The sequence below is a fragment of the Ammodytes marinus genome, assembly GCF_949987685.1.
Source record: "Ammodytes marinus genome assembly, chromosome: 11".
In the NCBI taxonomy this organism is placed as follows: domain Eukaryota; kingdom Metazoa; phylum Chordata; class Actinopteri; order Uranoscopiformes; family Ammodytidae; genus Ammodytes; species Ammodytes marinus.
In genome coordinates, this window is record NC_137215.1 from 30,333,196 (window position 1) to 30,354,210 (window position 21,015).

Sequence of the window (21,015 nt, forward strand, 5' to 3'; positions counted from 1 at the left end):
CTGAATGAAGAATATAGTCAGTCATAGGTTTAAGAGGAAATCAGTGCTAAGGCTATACATTTGTTATCAGATTATGTTTATTACAATTATTTTTTCTTCTTAAAACATGTGCAATATGAATTTTAATCAAGCATTACAGCTCCAATACTGTTTTTAAGACACATGTTTATATTCTCTATAGTTAGCCTATAAGAAATGATCTGATGTATTTGTGAAATAAAACACTTGATTGTAGGACAGACAAAGTGAATGTTATGTAAAATTCTAGGGGATACATTTTTTGGCAGGCCAAAATGTCCCACCTTTTCAATTTGGCTATAGGATAAAAGAAACATGTTTATATTCTCTATAAGAAATGATGATGTATTTGTAAAATAAGAGAAGAAATAGCATGTATATTAGTGGTCCATGTGCAAAATTGCTCAAGAAAATGTCTTTGCTCTAATCTGGGACAGTGTGCGCTCTAATCTGGGACTGTCTGTATTATGCATAAACAAACATTATCCCCTTCATTAATGCAAGGCAAATTTATCTGCTCATACACACTCATGGTAGGTGCATTAGTCAGGTTTGATTGTTATAATTAGAACAATAGCCTACTTTTCTTGCCATGGCTTCATATCCCTGCTCTGCACTTTGCCATTGTAGCCTATAACCTTTAATACTATGCTATGCACATAATTGAGTTCAATTCTATTTGCTTAGGGATGCTTTCTTTATAACAGTAGGCTACTGGAGCTGTAATGCATGATTAAAATTCATATTGCACATGTTTTAAGAAAAAAAAAATTGTAATAAAAACATAATCTGATAACAAATGTATAGCCACTGATTTCCTCTTAAACCTATGACTGACTATATTCTTCATTCAGTGTGCATCATAGAGAAGGGGTACATGTTTTGTCTATTTTTCTCAGTTACTTGTGTAGGGTAATGAAAGGCAGAGTTTGCAACTGAAACATGGATCAGCTGGTTTTCAGTAGACAGCTGTCAGTTCGGCCGTGGCGCATTGAATGTATAAAGATTGTCAACACACGTAGGAAGAATAAAATCATTTACTTCACTTTTAATAAAGCCTTGGGTGAACGGGGTGAAATCAGAGCTGAGCATGTACTTCCGCCTGCAATGAATGCATGCGAGCGGGCGCGGACCATGGCGCGGACAGGGGATACAATTTTTATCGGGGATAACTACATTGGCGCGACACCGGCAACTTGCTAGTCCCAGACAGGAGGAGCAACAGGACGCCTCAGTGCATAGCTAATATCTGCATCTGCGAGTGTAAGTTCTGCCTTCGGTCACGTCAGCGAGACGGATTTTAATATCAGTGATGACGTCATTTGCAGTAACACTTATATTTGTGTGTGTTTTATGCTTGTGCGTGCGCGCGCTGTGCGTGCGTGCGTGCGTGTGTGTGTGTGTGTGTGTGTGTGTGTAGGATGTCGAAGAAACGAAAACTGGACATAAGAGACTTCTTTAGAAGTCAACGTGTAAGTTAATTAAAAGGTTATATATTTTAGAGCCATAACAATACTGATATTGATTATTAGTCAGCATAGGCTACAATGCCAAAGAGATCCGCATTTTAAGGTATAGGCCTACCATTATTTTCATGTTTTATTTGTGTGGAAAGGGAGCAATGGTTTAAAAAATGGTTTTGGGATAAATAAACATTAATTAAATTTAATAACCTTTCTTTTCCTTCAAGGTATCCCTCTCATTTACAGTAATAACAAGCACATTGCAGATGCTCATGTGATTTTATACATATATATATTTTGGGGGAATAAAACACAATAATTGTGTGAACATTTTGTCTACCCATGTATGTACCCTAATATATCTGTTCATATGTCATGCATCAACATACTTCTGTCAGGTGACAGACAGTGGAGAGACTGGAGGAGATAGAGGAGGAGAGACTGGAGGAGGAGAGACTGGAGGAGATAGAGGAGGAGAGGATAGAGAAGGAGAGACTGGAGGAGAGGATAGAGAAGGAAACAGAGGAGGAGATGATGTAGAAGATGAGGGAGAGGCTAGAGAAGGAGAGGCTGGAGGAGATGGAAGAGAGGCTGGAAATTCACAGGTGAGGTTCAATAATGATTAATATGTTAGTCATGAGATTCAGCATTGTGTCAAATATTGACAATCTATTTCAACTTCTGAAATTTAAAGGGATGATGTACGTCTCAGTACTTGGTTAGCTAAATATTTATTTACAATGTTGTTGATGTTGTTTACAGTTGCACCAGAGTAAAGTTGAAAACTCTTCTAAGTTGACTCATTTTCTTTCATTAGTCGCTTTAACCTATAACATTACAGCATGCATATTCTCTTTTGATATTCAGATATACATTATAAACATGTTAATTAAGCCGATTTATTGATTTTTTTTTGCAATTATCATTGCGAATACAAAAAAAACCTATCAACTTTAGGAAGCACTTTCATATCCCACGGACCCCACCAATGTCCAAATCAAACCTACTCCCTTGGGCCCTTGCATCTACCGGTCTAATGTACACATAATGAGATGATACTCCATACAAACTATACATACAATGCGAACTGACGTTTCGCTTGGATGTTATTTAAAGTAACGTTACTTAGTAATTAATGCTCATGAATAAGTTAGTGGCAATAGTTCTAGCTCCACTAAACCTGATTATTAGCCAACTGTTACAAACCGTTAGCTTAAAGCCACTACGAGTAACATTTAAATATCTTTTAAACAGCCTCATGTTTCCTCTGATAATCATAGATTACCTTTAACAGCAAACGAGACCATCAGTGCAAAGAAAGACGTTTTTATATAGTTTTTATTACTGCATTTGGTCTGGTCGCACACCCAGTCCGATTTTCGGTTTGCGCCGTAACGCGATTTGAGAAGCCTATCCCTCCAGGTGAGGGAAGGGGAGCGGGAGCCTTGTTTGAGACAGTTATTTGTCGTCATAATGACTGATAATGGGGCTGAACTATCAAAGAAAAAAAAGAGAATGCTATGAAGAAAAGCTAAAAGGGAGAGTGATATACGGCGGGAGGATTCAAGATTCAAGATTCAAGATACTTTATTACAATCTTCCACACGTGCGTGACTGTTTACTCGGCACACGCCCACTCCAGAGATCGCCAAGACCTCTCTTCCTCTGCACTCATCTCAGGTTACCATTCGAGTCTCCAGCACCCCCTACTGTCCACCTCCGGCATCACCATGTACACTATTGGTTAGGGTTACTTCACCTCCCCATATTGTTGCTGTTTGTGTGACTAACCCCACAAAACGTTCAAGAAACACTTGTCACTTTAATACAGCACATTTCTCAAACCTGGTATCCATTCCCCTTCAGCCACAGTCTGTTGTAGTATATAGGGCTGACAATGCTTCGCATTCAAACACACTAAGTTTGGCCTTGTTAAACATCAGATCTTTGTCAGGAAAATCATTTTTAATTAATGATTTTATTACCAAGCACAATCTTGATTTTATGTTTTTAACTGAAACTTGGTTGGACCAAGACAACAGCTCAGCTGTTCTTATCGAGTCAACCCCCCCAAACTTCACTTTCATGAGTGAGGCCAGAGTTCATAGGAAAGGTGGTGGAGTTGCTATTTTATTTAATGAATCTCTACAATGCAAAAAGATGTCTTATGGAAATTTTGTTTCATTTGAATATGTGGCTCTCAAGTTAAATTCAGCCTCTCGAGCCATTTTTATTAATATCTACAGGCCACCAAAATACTGTGCAAGCTTTTTTGATGACTTTGCTGAACTGCTGTCTGTAATCTGCATTGAGTTTGACTGTGTATTAATCGTTGGTGATTTTAATATACATGTTGACAAGCCTGAAGACAGAAGTACTAAAGAACTGTGCTATGTCCTGGAAAACTTTGGACTTTCCCAGCATGTGAACCGGCCTACACATAACAAAGGTCACACCCTGGACTTAATCATTTCAAAAGGCCTGGACATTGCAAAGGTTTCTGTAACTGATGTGGGTCTTTCCGACCATTCAAAGGTCGTTTCGACCGTTTGTTTTTTGAAAGTACAGTCACTATACACAAAGGCGACCAAACAAAAGTAATCAAGAAGCGGTGTATTACTGAAAACACCAGTGAGGAATTTGTTCAAGCATTTTCTCAGACTCCACTCCTCCCCTGTATCTCAGTTAATGTGTTTGTGGATAACTTCAACTCAAAAATTACAAATATTATTGATGCCATTGCACCTACTAAGGTGAAGGCCGTCTCTGGTAAAAAAAGATCCCCATGGAGAAATGCCCCGCAGGTCAGACTAGAAAAAAGAGAGTGCCGTAAAGCAGAACGTAGGTGGCGAAAATCAAATCTCAATGTTCATTATGACATCTTCAAAGGAAAACTTCGCACTTTTAACTTGGAACTGAGAAATGCAAGGCAGTCTTTTTTCTCTGACATCATCACCAAAAACAAGAACAATGCACGTGCCCTATTTTCTACTGTTGACAGGCTCACAAACCCTCCTGTGTCAGTAGCATCTGAACTTCTCTCCACGAGGACCTGCAATGAATTTGCCTCCTTCTTTACTGACAAAATTCATAAAATTAGACAAGCTGTCATCACATCAATACCGGTTTCAATATATGTTTTATCCCTGTGCCCACTTGAAATCAATCCAAATGCCATGACAGAATTTTGTCTGATTAACCAGAAAAACCTGGAGGACATTATACAACACCTGAATTCCTCCTCCTGTTGCCTTGACATTCTACCCACAGGTTTCTTTAAAACAGTTTTTAGCTGTATGGCCTCAGATGTCCAAGAAATTGTCAACATGTCCCTTCGGACAGGTGTATTCCCACAGGCCCTGAAAACAGCAGTCATCAAGCCACTCCCAAAAAAGAACAACCTAGAAACATCAGTCATGAACAATTATAGGCCCATATCTAACCTGCCATTTTTAAGCAAGATCATTGAAAAAGCTGTCTATCAGCAGCTAAATAACTACATGGCAATGAACAACTGCTTTGATGTTTTCCAGTGAGGTTTTCGTCAACACCACAGCACTGAGACTGCTCTGGTTAAGGTCCTCAATGACATCCACTTAAACACAGACAGTGGCAAAAGCTCTGTATTAGTTTTATTGGATCTCAGTGCTGCGTTTGACACAGTTGACCACAGCATATTACTAGATCGACTAGCAAACTGGGTTGGACTTTCTGGAACTGTACTAAACTGGTTTGAATCATACTTAAAGGACAGAGACTACTATGTATCAATAGGCAATTTCACATCCCAGAGAACAAATATTACATGCGGGGTCCCCCAAGGTTCCATTCTTGGGCCTCTTCTGTTCAACATCTACATGCTCCCACTAGCTCAGATTATGAACAAGAACAAATTATGTTACCATAATTATGCAGACGACACACAAATTTACATAACCATATCACCAGGAGACTACAGTCCGATCCAAGCACTAAGTAAGTGCATTGAACAAATCAATGACTGGATGTGCCAAAACTTTCTTCAATTAAACAAAGACAAAACTGAAGTAATTGTCTTTGGTAACAGGGATGAACAATTAAAAGTCAGCGCACAGCTTAAATCTGTTATGTTAGAAAGCACACACCAAGCTAGAAATCTTGGAGTAGTCATAGATTCAGACTTGAATTTCAAAAAACACATTAAATCAATTACTAAGTCAGCCTACTACCACCTTAAAAATATATCAAGAATTAAAGGGCTACTGTCTCAGCAGGACTTCGAAAAACTTGTCCATGCATTTATTTTTAGTAGACTTGACTACTGTAATAGTGTCTTTGCAGGCCTTCCTAAAAAGTCAATCAGACAGCTTCAGCTAATTCAAAACGCTGCTGCTCGAGTCCTCACTAGGACCAAAAAAGTGGATCACATTACCCCAGTTCTTAGATTTTAAAATATTGATGTTGGTTTATAAAGCCCTAAATGGTTTAGGCCCCAAATACATCGCTGACCTGCTGATCCCATATAAACCAGTCAGAGCTCTCAGATCGTCTGGCACTGGGCTACTGACAGTCCCCAGAGTAAGGACTAGACAGGGAGAGTCAGCCTTCAGTTTTAATGCACCAAAGCTCTGGAATAAACTTCCACGGGACTTGAGGTCCGCTTCAACACTCGGCTCTTTTAAATCAGGTCTGAAGACTTTACTGTTTCCGTTTTAACCTGTAATTTTAAATTTTTATTTATTTTTATTCTTTTTAAACTTTTTAATTATTTTATGTTTTATTTATATTCATGTTTCTCATTCGCTTTTTTTATGTATTTTTTTAATGTGTGCTCTATTCTTGATGTGTTTTTGTTTTTGCATCTGTAAAGCACCTTGAATGGCCTTGTGTCCGAAATGTGCTTTATAAATAAACTTGCCTTGCCTTGCCTTGCCTTTATTTGTCATTGTACCAAAACAACGAAATTTTGTTTACAGTTATACCCCTCCAAGAGACATTGAGTTACAATAAACAAACATGGGAGACGGGGGGATACACTGAAGAGTCGGCAGCATGCACTGCGCCCCTTAAAGTAGGAAGGATAAAGAGAACATCAGGGAAAGACAGGTTAAAAAAATGCTTCTCCCACACTCGCAAGTGCAAGTGTGTGATTAGTACAAAAACCACCTTGGCATAGTAAGCAACAACAAGATAACGCCACAGACAAATAGACACGTCGATAAGCACACAGGAATGGGTAGGGCTCATGGGACGGTAGGTGTCACAACTCAGGCGCTAGGGGGCGTACACAGCCGGCAGGCGCCCCGCCCGCAGCAGTCCGCGCTGCGACGGGAGGGAGATGGGGAGGATTCAGGAAGGCTAGAGAGGTCGGGGAGTGTGTGCTATGTGTTTACGTGTATGTGTGTGTGTATTCCATGAAGCTATCTCTGTCCAGACGTAGTGGCAGTCTGCAGCCTTGTAGACGACCTCGTGGCCCGGTCACAGATAGAGTTCACAGGAGTAGGTGAGGGAGTGTGGGGGTAGAGCGTCTGTTTACATAAACACCCCGGAGAGAGAAGAGATAGCACCTCCGTCAAGGTTGGTGCAGGGAGCCGAATCGAGAGATTGTGATTTGTTTTGGTTGAGACTAGGCGCTTGAACGAAGCCTGTCTTGAGAGTCACTGGTACCGTATTATCCGTCGAAATTCATTGGCCTAAATCCAAGTGCTTGCGGCCCGTTAATGTCTTCCCTGATCGAATCCACTTTCCGAATAAGTCCAGGAATCACTTCCAGCTTGCGATTCACCTCGCTTATCACTTTAGTCTGTGCATTAACGGCCCGGCACAAACCCTCAAATACGGGCAGCTTTGCTATGGCCTGATTTGCTGCCAACGCCTTATTACCGTTGCGGTAAATCAGGAATCCGCCAACTCCAATCAGCAGGAACCCTGATACCAGAAGCCCAATAGTGTAGATATCTTCGGCGTCCTCAATGGAGAGTATTGCTAGACACATCTGGTTCCAGCCACTCCACCCGTTCCAGGTGTATCCAACAGTAAAGGTTCCATCCGGACAAGCGGCATCTCCTTTGCCACCTTTTCTCGTTGAGAAAATGTGGTCAATTGCAGAGAGACCCCAGTTAATCAGATCCATAATTTAGGTTTTCGGATGTGGATGTACAGAGAGGCTCAGGATCGACAGAGACAACACGAGACAGAGAGCAGAGCAGGATAGATAAGGGTCGGGAGGGAAGAGAAAATGCGACCGCCTTCCTTCAGAGCTAGACAAGAAAAAAAAAAAAAAAAAAAGGAGGACGTTGCCAAGCAACGTGTACACAATTTCACGGGAGCAAACTAGACTGCAGTGTTTACTCCTAAATGAATGAGCGGTAGCCTACTGACACAAAGTTTATTTTGCTTCACCATCATCAGATTACCATTATTCATCTGAAATAGTCATTATTTACAACAACATAAACACATTACCTCATCGTGATCCATACTAACTGCCGTCTCTCGTTCATTCGCTTTCTGTGAGGACACGTAATCTTTCAGCTCCGTGAGAGTAGTTAGGTGACACTGCATCAACTCATTGCAATCAGGTGTGTGTGGCACTGACTGGCGTTAGTTGATGCAGTGTCACTAACCACTCTCAAGGAGCCGAAAAGAGTCCGTGCCCTCACACTTTCAACACACGGACATGCACTATATTGCGCCCTAACCATTTGACACTCGCACGCCTGGCACAAGCTAGAAAACAGCTTTACGACAGCGGGCGTCGTAAAAATACTACCGCTTTTGTCCAAAGGGGACGCCAACGGACAAGCTTACTCGTAGTGGCTTTAAGGTAGTGAAGCTAACACAATGTAGCATACTCCTCCTAATAACACAAGGTTTTTGTGTGCTCTGTCGAAATAAAGGTGGTGTTTTGTCCGCTTTCATTCTCAGATATTAATTGATTTAGTGCATTGATGCTATGAAACTGTGAATACATTTTTACAACGTGAGTTTAGTAACAACCACAACACTTTTTTTCAACCAAAAATGTTGCTTGTATGTAATGACACCTAGCGACCACTGTGGTTGTAGTAATGATTGATGGCCACAGGAGGGCGCCTGCACTCACGCTCTGAATAGGATTTAACTGATTGAGAACTATTGGACTGACTCCATAAATGTCTGTGGGTGTAGTAGGGGAGAACGGGGTAATATGTCACAGGGGTAGGTTGTCACAATCGTTATATCTCGGAATCAGAAGGTGCTGTCTGTTAAATTTTGGTATGTAAATATCCACAACTGGGATCAGAGGTCACCTACATAGTCTTCCTTGGAGTTAGACTGCTGAATTTGAGGTGAGAGGACTGTTAGTGTTTTTCATGTCAAATTGAAAATATTTAGCTCCTCAGTATTTTTCTTCTAGGCTTTTACACAATGGGTTTATAACAAGACACTTGTTACCCTAAAAAAGTGTGAAGGGAAAAGCTATAGTTTAGATTGTTTTTAGCAAGCTAATTAGTTGCCACATGGTTGTTGGCCTTGATGCTAGCAAGAAATTCCAGTTGGGGTTGTTCGTCACATTTTTTGGGGGGTTGGTTGTCACATGTTATCCAAAGGGTGCAGCCAGGAAAGGAACCCAATAACAAAAGAAAATGTCAAGCTGTATCCTCACTGACACCCCAGAGAAGGAGAGAATAGAGCAGGAAAGGCAGCTAGCATGCAAAAGAGAAAAAGGGCACCAAATTCAAAACGACCCAGTGCATCCCAAACTAGACCAGTTGCCAAGGCTACTGCACCCCTGTGCACTCCACCCCAGCTGTGGGAGAAGAAACAGAAGAGAAAGAGATAGGAGGAGGAATCTTCATCAGATGAAGAGGATAGTTTGTGTTTGGTTTGTATGGAAACGTTCTCCAGCACCCGTTCAGGGGAGGTAAGGGAGAAGTGTTGCATGTGCAACCAGTGGGTACACAATCTCTGCTTAGTTAGTGAGCATTAAGATAACATTGTGACAAACAACCCATAGTGTGTGACAACCGACCCCTTGATGGGGTTGGTTGTCACAATGTGTTAGAGTGTCTTATTTCTTCTTTATTACCATAAGTTAGAAAAAGTGAGGGGTTCACATTTCAAGCCAACACCTTAAGCTTCAATTTAATGTAGGAATGACTATTGAAAGATGTTTAGGTGATGAGCAATTCTCACTAGAGTAAAAAGTGTGCCTGCTTACCCGGTCTCCCCTACCTCATTGTGGCCACATGAGGGCAGTTAAGAGGCGTCATTATAAAGAGATTTATGTCTTATTGAAACATGTTCCTCTCACTGAAAATAGACAATAAACAGTTCTTGAAGGTGAAGTAAGCAGTTTATTTATGTTAATATAAGTATTAAATTGCTCTTTATTCATACAGTGATCACTTACATAATGTGCGCGTTTCATAAAGCCGATATTATGTTATATCTCGGAACGAGAAGGTGCTGTCTGTTAAATTTTGGTATGTAAATATCCACAACTGGGATCAGAGGTCACCTACATAGTCTTCCTTGGAGTTAGACTGCTGAATTTGAGGTGAGAGGACTGTTAGTGTTTTTCATGTCAAATTGAAAATAATATAATTCTTAAAGGTGAAGTAAGCAGTTTATTTATGTTAATATAAGTATTAAATTGCTCTTTATTCATACAGTGATCACTTACATAATGTGTGCGTTTCATAAAGCTGATCTCTCAGTCAGCTGCTTTGCATGTAATCGGCAAATAAACTTATTGGAGCATCCCAACATTTTTATCCAATCAGAAGAGAGAACGCTACAAACCGACACTCGTTATTTATTTATTTAGCGAATGCAAAGTCCTTTAGCCAAGCAGTTGCCTCTTGCTCTGCTGTATGAAGGGTGACAAGTCCTCCTTTAAGTTTTTGTAGAGGGCATGCTTCAATGATGTGATGCATTGTTTGCAGCTCTCCACAAGCACACTGTGGGGTTGGGCTGCTGCCCCATTTGTGAAGGCTGGCCAAGCAGGGGCCATGTCCAGTCCTGAATCTATTCAATGTTGTCCACTGCTTCGTTGGGAGATTGGTGCCAGGGACCGGTAGGGTGGGGTCTGACACCAGATGTTGATTTGGGACATCCTTGGACTCCCATTCCTTTTTCCAAACTGATTGGATGGTGTGATTAGCTGGTGGTAGGTTCTTCCAAATTGGACGTCTAGATGGAAGTCGAGCAGTGGGTGGATTAAAAATGTCACATTTTGGTCCTGCTCAGATAGATGTGACAATGTGAATTGGAAGGTGAGGGGAGTCTTTAGTCTTTTGGAGCATCCTTTGAGTAAGGACTACTCGCCGGATGTGTGGAGGAGCTATGTTGGCTAGGACGGGGACCCAGGGGAGTGGTGTTGAGCGGATTGTTCCTGTGATGGTCGTCATTGTAGTGTTCGATTGGGTGTCCACATGGTGTGTGTGGGATGACCTGGACCAAACAGGGGCACAGTATTCCGCTGCAGAAAATACAAGGGCTAGTGCTGAAGTACGCAGAGTGGGGGCTGCTGCCCCCCCACTTTGAGCCAGCAAGCTTACTGAGGAGGTTGTTTCTGGACTTCACCTTTGCTGTTGTCCTTTTGAGGTGTTCTTTGAAGGATAGGGTCCTGTCAAGGGTCACCCCAAGGTAGGTTGGAGTGGTGGCATACTTCAGTTTGGTCCTGCTCAGATAGATGTTGGGTTCTCTTGTGGCTTCTGCATTGTTGAGGTGGAACACACCGGAGACCGTTTTTTCTGGGCTTGGTTTTAGGCGCCAGGTTTTGCAGTATTCGTGCAGTTTAGCAAGGTCTTCATTGAGCACTGCTTCTAATGTACCAAAATCTGGTGCTTGGAAGGTCAAACAGATGTCATCTGCATAGATGAATTTGCGGGATATGGTGGTGGGTAGGTCATTTGTGTAGAGGTTGAACAGGGTTGGGGCTAAGAGTGACCCTTGCGGGAGCCCATTCTTCTGCCTTTTCCATGCACTCTTGTTCTGTCCAAGGTGAACTCTGAACCTGCGGTTGGAGAGCAGAGATTGGATGATTTATGTTGCCCAGGCAGGGAGTGCTTTGGTGAGTTTTAGGAGGAGGCCTTTGTGCCACACAGTGTCATATGCTGCGGTGAGGTCAAGGAACACTCTTCAGTTTTCTGAAGAGTTTTTTCTCAAAGCCGTTTTCAATGTGGGTTGTTAGGGCCAGTACTTGTTCTCCTGTGCTGCGGTCCTTGCGGAAGCCTGCCTGATCCACACAGAGAATCTCTTCTACTCCTGGAGATATGCGTTGTAGTATAAGGCGTTGTAGGATTTTGAGTGGAACGCATAGTAGAGAGATTGGGCGGTAGCTTGCTGGTAGTTTTTGGTCTTTGCCAGGTTTTGGTATATAGCAATGACCTTTGCTGTCCGCCATATCTTTGGGATGGAGTTAGTCTGTATGACCCTGGTGTAGAGCTGGGTCAGCCAGGTTATAGCTCGGGGGCCCAGGTGTTTCATGAACTCTGGAGAGATGTTATCATAGCCTGCTGCCTTTCCACATTTCAGGCCCTGCAGGACCTTCTCCAGTTCAGCCACTTCGAAGGGCTCAGAGTTTCTTTCCTTTCCAGTTGTTCGTCGGCGTGTCCTTAGCTCTGTTGCGACAGCTCTTCTGGTGGACTTGTATTGGGCTGCTTTTGCAACATTGAGTAGGTGGGATGCAACCTGGTTTGGTGTGACCGAGGGTCGGCTTTGGGCTGGGGGTTTCTGTGCGGCTCCTAGGCGGCGGATGAGGCTCCAGCATTTTCTGCTAGAGTGGGTGAAGTTTAGCTCTGCTACCGTCTCCTCCCATTTCCTTTGCTGAGCTGCAGATAGTGATTCAATTAGATGTTCTGCTATCTCAGGGTCCCCTGATGTTTTGTATGTTTGTAGGAGGGCAGTGCTTTCTCCATCCAGGCATGGGATGTAGACGGGGCGATAGCCTCTTGGTATCGCTTTGTGGGCGGCTTTATAGATGGCGCTGCAGAAACGGTTGTATGCTTCATCTACAGTGATGGTGTGGAGTGGGATGGTAACAACACTCTGGTCTAGGGTTACGCTGTATTTCTTCTACCGACACTCGTCTCACTCATATATAGTATACACTCCATGGTCTCACTGCCGCTGCACGCCAGAGCAACAGATGGGTGAATGTGTATGCACCTACAATGGCGAAGCAGGTAAAAATCCTTCCCAATGTCTGTGTTGATGGTTTTTATCATGTTTTATCACACTTATGGATCTGAGATGATGCTAGATAACTTGCTGCTTGAAGACTGCTGTGCATTAATGTGGTGACGTAGGGACGAGCGAGGGGACTGCTAACTGCAGTAACTGACAGGAAGTTAGCTAAAAGAACCATTCCGCTTACAGCACCTGAAGGTTAGTAGTAAGCAGTTGAATACTAATCAGGTTAAGTGTGGCAAGAACTTTTGTCACTAACTTCTTCATAAGCAAGCAGTAAACATTACTCTCTAGGAACGATGTTACTTTAAATAACATCCAAGCAAAACTTCAGATCGAGTCCAAAAAGCAGAAAATAAGTTAATTCAAAGCACGGATGTTGTCGCCCCCCCTGTGGCCACATACCGTAACTACAACCGCATATAAAGCCAGACACAATCACATACAAGTAATACTCCCGGTCAAACATTTCAAAATAAACCACTATAAAACTAGACACATTTACATACGAGCAATACTTCCGATAGATAGGCTAACAAATTAATTCACCTGTAATCGGCAAGATACACCTGTAGTCTCTCTTTAGTGTCTAAAGCAACTGCTGACACTCCTGTGTGTGTGTGTGTGTGTGTGTGTGTGTGTGTGTGTGTGTGAGAGAGAGAGAGCTTGTAAACGTGCATTTACTGCACTTTGTGCTATTTGTACATTGTGCACAAAATGCCTTGAATATTCTGACTGTAGGGACGATCATCGAAAAATAAGAATAAAAAATATAATAAAAACAAAAGATGTCTAAAATTAAGATTATTATTATGTTTTTATTTAAAATTTGATCACAAATACTATATCTAAAGTATTAATAGTTCACGTGCGCACACACGCAAACACACACACACAATACACTTGATAAAGACAAATGTAATAATAAAAAATAAAAAAAATCACTTAATTTCTCTTTAATTAATCTCTATGAAAAAATTATGAAGGAAAAATTAAAGAATATATTTATAAATGATATTATATGTATATTTTCCGGATGTTTAAGAACTGTTTATTGTCTATTTTCAATGAGAGGAACATGTTTCAATAAGACATAAAGCTCTTTATAATGACGCCTCTTTACTGCCCTCATGTGGCCACAATGAGGTACTACACCCACAGACATTTATGGAGTCAGTCCAATAGTTCTCAATCAGTTAAATCCTATTCAGAGCGTGAGTGCAGGCGCCCTCCTGTGGCCATCAATCATTACTACAACCACACTGGTCCCTAGGCGTCATTACATACAAGCAACATGTTTGGTTGAAAAAAAGTGTTGTGGTTGTTACTAAACTCGCGTTGTAAAAATGTATTCACCGTTTCATAGCATCAATGCACTAAATCAATTAATATCTGAGAATGAAAGCGGACAAAACACCACCTTTATTTCGACAGAGCACACGAAAAACCTTGTGTTATTAGGAGGAGTATGCTACATTGTGTTAGCTTCACTAGCTTTAGCTAACGGTTTGTAACAGTTGGCTAATAATCAGGTTTAGTGGAGCAAGAACTATTGCCACTAACTTCTTCATGAGCATTAATTACTCTCTTGAAGTAACGTTTCTTTAAATAACATCCAAGTGAAACGTCAGTTCGCATTGTATGTATAGTTTGTATGGAGTATCATCTCGTGTAGGCCCTGGAATCATGCCGGTGGGTGCGGGAATGTAGCGTAAGGTATTGGCATGAGATGGAGACCAGACTTGCCCGTTCTTCGCTGTCCACTCAACGTTAGGATGGACAGGATCCTCTGTCTCGTCTTCACTGTCCGAGGAAATGGCACTCACAGTAGTGGAGGTATTGAGTGAAAATTCAATATCAGATTCCCCTGCGAAGTCTTCTTCAGAGTCCTGCAGCTCGCTGTCTGAAGATTGCTCCAGGACCATCTCTAAAACCTCTCTATCACTAAAACGCCTCTTCATTTTTGCTCCTTCTCTTTCTCCAGGTCTTTCTCCTTCTCTGCCCACTATTGGAATGACACCTAAGCCAAGCTGCACGTTTAACTTTGGCTGTGAGAGCAGCCAGGTGCATAAACACACTAACTGTTGTTTTCCTTTTTGTTTTTGAGTACATCAAAGGCAGAAGGCCATGTTTTACTCAAGCACCTCACATGAAACACTGCAAAAACTGACTCTAAAAAAACAAGAAAATATAGCTACTATTAGAGGAAATTTACTTGTTTCAAGCAAAATTATCTGCCAGTGGATCATGATTTTTCCACTTGTTAAGTTATCTAGAAACAAGAAACCTAGAAATCTTATTATAAGCAGCAAATACTTATATTTTGTGTTCTTGAATTTTTTCTTTCTTATTTTAAGATATTTGTGCTTGTTTTAAAGAATTATTACTTAGAAACCAACTGGGTTAGAGCCAAGCTTGCTCAAAACTAGTCAGCAAGAAGCTTAAAACAAGATGAATTTTCTTGTATTGTTTAAAAAAAAAATCTCGGAATAAGTCAATATTTCTCATAATATGTCAGAAATAGGTCAAAAACAAGATTAATTTGCTTGTATCAAGTGGATTTAATATCTCATAATAAGTAAACAAATCTTAGATTAGGAAGTCTTGTTTTAAGAAATTATCTAGTTTTAGGTATACTATACATTAACATATTTACAGCTAAATCTTGGCAAACCACAACATTGGCATCATCACACAACACAATGACACATCAGTTACGTCAATACCTGTTTATTTTATTGACAACAAATGTTCATCCTGTGCCAACTGTAATTCAGTCACAATTATCACTTACACAGGTCTCAGTGCAACATACATTTAGTTGCCTACAGGGCAGCACAAAGGGACCAACAGACCAAAGGGAAAACAAAAGTGCAAGCAAAGAAATTGCGCATCAACAACCCTACCCCCAACATATCTCCCATCCTTTGCCCCCACTGCCCTAGAACCTTTAGCGCAAAGAGCTCCCCCTTATTCCTGTTGACTTAGTGGTCCTTGTCACATGTGATGGACAAACAGATAAGATGGCACAACACGCTGTTGGTATAACTCGAAAAATAACTTGCAAACAGTCTTTTTTAGTCTACTTTTGAAGAACACTATTTTTAGTCTACTTTTGAAGAACACTATTTTTTTTTGTCTTCGTGTGTGTGGTGTGTGTGTGTGTGTGTGTGTGTTCTCAGGGGAGGCAGCATTTTACAGTTATGCAAAAAAGGCCTTCCAATCAGTCCTTGCTCGTTTGAAAGCCGGTGTGGCATCCTTCTCATGGATAGAGTCCCCCAGGACCTCGGTTTGTATAATAGAAAGAACACAGGCCACACATTTGGGGTAGGTCATATGAAATGCATAATAGTATGCAATTACATACAATGCTGCATCCCCTAAGTACCTTTTAGGAAATGGGATTGCTTCGGTTCCTAGGCAGAGAAAGGCCTCTTGGTTTTCATCCACCAAAACGAGTGGTGTGGTGAGTGGCCTTCTGTTCAGGAACGTCTCTGTGGGCTGAACATAAAAACACAACATCAGTGGGACAGCAATCCCATCCCACACACAACAATGATTTACTATGGACCAAATAGTGGACCAGCAGCGGGAGCAACCATATTGGAGAAAGTTTAGCAGGTAGTTTTTGTATTTATATAAAAGTTTATGACTTACCAGAAGAACATGGATGAGAGCTTCAGAGGCAGATGTCATCTTCTTGGGCACAGCAACATTGGACGGGAACAGAGCTGGCAGTACAGTCAAGAGGTTTATCGCTTGCTCCTCTAAAAAAGAGGAGAGAGAATTAAAGATGTGTTTCTCAGTATACAGACAAACATAAAGATACATATTATTTTGGTATTATCATGTTATAACGGCATTAGACAGTGTAATAACGCTTCATGACATGTTAATGAAATGTACAAATTGTTTCACTTTACCTGAGGCCAAAATAATCATTCATGAGCCTGTTATAAAGGCATTAGACTGTGTAATAACGCTTCATGACATGTTAATGAACTGTCCAAATTGTTTCACTTTACTTCAGGCCAACAGAAACATTCATGACAGTATAATAAAGGTCTCATGACAGTCAATATCAAAACCTTCCACATATGACAGTTTAATGTAATCTTACAACATAAATCAAAATAGTTTTTTTTACATTTGATTATTAAGCCTACTATTACATGTTTATGACAGGTCATGTTATTGGTTAATGTCAAGTCGACATAACCAAGATATTTTGTCTTCATTAATGTCAGGTTGTCATTACAAAGACACGGACAAGTTATTTTGTCTTAGCTTATGTCAGGTTGTCATTACCAAGTTATTTTGTCTTAGCTTATGTCAGGTTGTCATTACCAAGACATCGACAAGTTATTTTGTCTTAGCTTATGTCAGGTTGTCATAAAAAAGACATCTCATACAATGTCAATGTGTCATTAAACGTGACATAATTTACCGAATGACACTTTATGACAACAGTCATAACCATTCATAACCATTCATAATGTTCATGACATGTGTCATGACAGTGTAATGACAGTCTTATGACAGTCTTATGACAGCATTATGTATACGCCTTCAAATAAAGTGTTACCGAAAATACAAATGCAATCAAATCAAATTGGTTGCTAATCTTTGACATATCCCATACTCTAATCACCACTAATGCCTCATCCCCCTACTATTTATTATATGGAAAATAATACATTTTTTGTGTTTTTTTTATAAATAATAAATACTTCTAATAATTAAACTGGCATTTTAAGAGTTAAAATCCTTCAATTGATCAAATAGTTGGTAATTTTGATCAGGGATGAAGTTGATTAAAGGATTCAAGCAAAAAAAATCAGAAAAAAATATTGATGTATGAGGATTTTATTGCAGATTTTGTGTGTACATTTTTGGCTCGAAGGTGGTGAGAGGGTGCTAAATGTCTGGCACTACATAAAAAATACTAATGCAATCATATCAATTTTGTTGCTAATCTTTGACATATCCCATACTCTAATCACCACTAATGCCACATCCCCCTACTATTTATTATATGGAAAATAATTATTTTTTTGTGTTTTTTGGCATGAAATATTGAAATAATGCAAATGCTTAAACTGGCATTTAAAGGGTTAAAATCCTGAAAAGTATTGAATGTTTGGTAGTTATGAGTCGGTGAGAAGTTGATTAAGAGATTTATGCAAAAAAAAGCAGAAAAAAATATTGATGTACATAGCTGCCAAGTCTCACTCTTTGGCCGTGAGACACACGCAAATCAACCCGTTCACACTCTCACACGCCACACCTCAAATTTCTCACGCGGAGAAATTAATCCCCAAAATAACATTTGTTTTGCAGGACTTTTATTTTCAAATTCTTATTTTGAAAAGCTAACTGACATGAGTGCCGTGACTTCCTCTTTCTGAACGCGCATTAACGTTATGCTTTGATGTGCATTCAAAGCGGGAGGCGAGCCCCCTACCTGCACCTTCTCTTCCGAGGTGTGTGTTGATAGCGTGCCAAGTTACCGCTGATAAGAATTGTGTCCCCGCCGGCCGGTGAGCGTGCGTGCATCAAACATATTAACCCTTCAATTTCACTCAAGTAAATTCAGAAGATCTTTGGATCTTTTTGTAGGCTATATTGTTTTTTGGTAATTTAGTTTGAAAATTAGGTTTGCAAAGTAACAAATGGCTCATCCGCCAATAAAAATGCTTTTATTCTTCTGTGTAATTAACTGTAGCCTATGTATTGCACATTTATAGCACTTTTCATAACACAAATCAAGGTACCCTAAGAGGAGGGACCAAGTAACCCAGATGTTTTATTTTAGCCTAGTAGTTTGCATTGGTGTTGCACTGTACCCTAATTTTTTTTTCTTTGAATAAAGCCTAATGCTGCTAGTAAAATACCATACTCAATAGTAGACATGATATAGAATAATTACCTTTATTACAGTTTAACCAAATGTTTTAAAAATAGGCTACAGGAGATATTTGAAAGCACTACACATGAATTGAATGCTATTCAATAACATTTGTGTCAGCGAAACCGTGAATGTTCTCTTTTACTTTACATAAAAATGAATGCAGAAAAGGCACACATTGCTTCATAAAAATTCACCAGAATGCAGGAAATTAAGTGTTTAATGCTCAACATTTTCTGGGGGGGGGGGGGGGCCCAGACCCCCACTTGTAATGTGTCCACACCCAATGTTTAATTAAAACCTGTCCTACGACTTTGCAATTCATGAATTAGTTAGTTTTATCACATATTCCAAGTGTCTTTATTTCTGATTTATTATGAACAATATATAAACTCACAGGACACTAGCAAAAAATATTGGGTGGGAGAGAGGACACGGTTTTGGGTCCCTCGGCCAAAAAATCTCACTCCAAACTTTTGGTGAAACTTGGCAGCCCTATTGATGTATGATGATTTAATAGCATTTTTGTGAGCGTGGACATTTTTGGCTCGAAGGTGGTGAGTGTATAGTAAATTTACTTACAGAGTATGAAACACATGTATGAGTTAAAGACAATGGATTTTGAAAATTTGACTCAAAAGAAAAGTTCCTGCAAAGAATCATGCCAAAAGCTTTACCACAGCCAAAATGATCGCCAAATCAAAAAAGAAAGTCTGCCAAAATGTAAAAAATGGGCGAGGAGGGCACAAGGGTTAATGTGCAAGTCTACGTGTTTTATTTGTCTGTGGTGTTTATCATGTTGCTTATTGTGCCAAGGTGGTTTTTTACACACTGCGCTCCCATAACGAACGTAGTGTGAGATTGGAATTTTTTTTAACCTGCTTTTCCAAGTTTGTTCTCCTTTTCCTTCTATGATAAATAGGGGCGTGGCCCACGCTAGACGACTTGTTCTATAACGGTGCAATGACAAATAAATCTGATTCTGATTCTGATTCATTATGCTAAGATGCAAGGGCCCCCAAATGACTGTTCACCTGGATCCCCCAAATGGCTAAGTTCGCCACTGCTGTCCGTACTGTGTGTGCACTGAATACAAATCTAGTGTTGATACACAGCCTAGGCTCTGTAATGTGTTACTTGTGCCAAAAAGGGATTTTGGCAACAGGCAATTGTCCAGAATCGCTGAATCCACCTTTTTAAGGCGAGCTATATTTTTGAAGTAGACACCTCAGGCTCAATGCACCTTTTTTATTTTTTTACTTTTATTTTAGTGGTTTTATGTTTTTATACATATGGACAAAAAAACCAGAATAAGTAAACACATACAATACATGCACAACACCCAACCCCCTCTCCTCCTCCCTCCCCCTCCCCCCTCCCACCTCCCCCTCTATCCTCCCTCACATAAACAGACAAGGAATACAGAAAAAAAGTTAAATAAATAACTAAGACAAAATGATTAAGAAAATAAGCTATAAATACACAAGAAACAAAACAAAGCTAAAACAAAAACAAAACTGGGGCAAACCTCACACCTTTTGGTTCCCTAAGTGCCGCAGCACTGGGCCCCATATAGCGGGGAATTTATGGGGGTGGCCTGACAGCTCATGTTGTAGCCTTTCCACATGTAGAATGCCCACCATTTCCCTCAGCCAGGTGTCAAATTGGGGGGCCAAGTCGGACTTCCACAGCCTCAGGATACATCTTTTGGCAATAACCATGCCATAAACCATGATAATGCGTGCATTGTGGTCCAATTTTTCCAGGGCTGTGGAATGTCCAAACAGGGCGGTTTCCGGATCAGGGGTTAAAGACACATTTAAAACATTAGAATACCATTGAAATACAAGACACCAAAAGTTGTAAAGATCTTACATCTGTTACATAAAGGTGAAAGATCTGGGAAAATGTTATGCAGTTTAACCTTAGTAAAGTGCAATCTAAGTGACCTTAAATTGAATTAACTGAAGCCTCGAGTTTATAAAGCAGGATTTTATGCTTTTTAGCGCTCCCTCCCAGACATCGTCAGCTATTCCAAGGTTTAAGTCTTTTTCCCAGGCTTGCTTTATTTTTAAAGTAGATTTGTCCTGCCGGTCTAAAAATATTCCCACAAAAGAAGAAATCAGGTTTTTAGCTTCTGGTGAGCCCAGTAAAACTTTGGACAATGAATCATCTGCGGGCAGAGATTCAAAGGATGGTAATTCCTTAACTGTAGATACCTGAAGAATTGAGCTTTCGACAGTGAAAACTTTGATACTACTATGAAGCAAAGTTACCATTTATATAAAGGTCCTCAACTGTTACTATTCCCTTCCGACTCCAATCTCTGAATGCTGAATCTGTGAACGATGGGGGGAAGGCATGATTATGCCAGATTGGGGCATGTATGGTCGTGCTCGATAGTTCACAGGCCTTCCTAATTTGGTTCCAAATTCTCTGACCGTTGGACAAGGTAAAGTGGTCTCCTCT